A 248-nucleotide genomic window follows, 5' to 3' on the forward strand; every position below is an offset into this window, starting at 1 on the left:
AGGGTAGCAAGAGTCAATCTTGAAATTTCGATAATAAAAGTCCAAAATAATGCTAAAAAATTTAAATACAATACATATGCATGCCAATTTGAAATTTTGTTATATTTACTTAAATAAAAGCCAAATCTCGCCTAATAATGAACCAATGTAAAACTCAATATTTATGAATGTCTTTATAAATCACCCGCTTTATGTGAGCTGCTCAAAGTGTTACAATTGCAGTGTTACAACAACATTAACAACAATTA

The sequence above is a fragment of the Corylus avellana genome, chromosome ca9 (genome assembly GCF_901000735.1).
Source record: "Corylus avellana chromosome ca9, CavTom2PMs-1.0".
Classification (NCBI taxonomy): domain Eukaryota; kingdom Viridiplantae; phylum Streptophyta; class Magnoliopsida; order Fagales; family Betulaceae; genus Corylus; species Corylus avellana.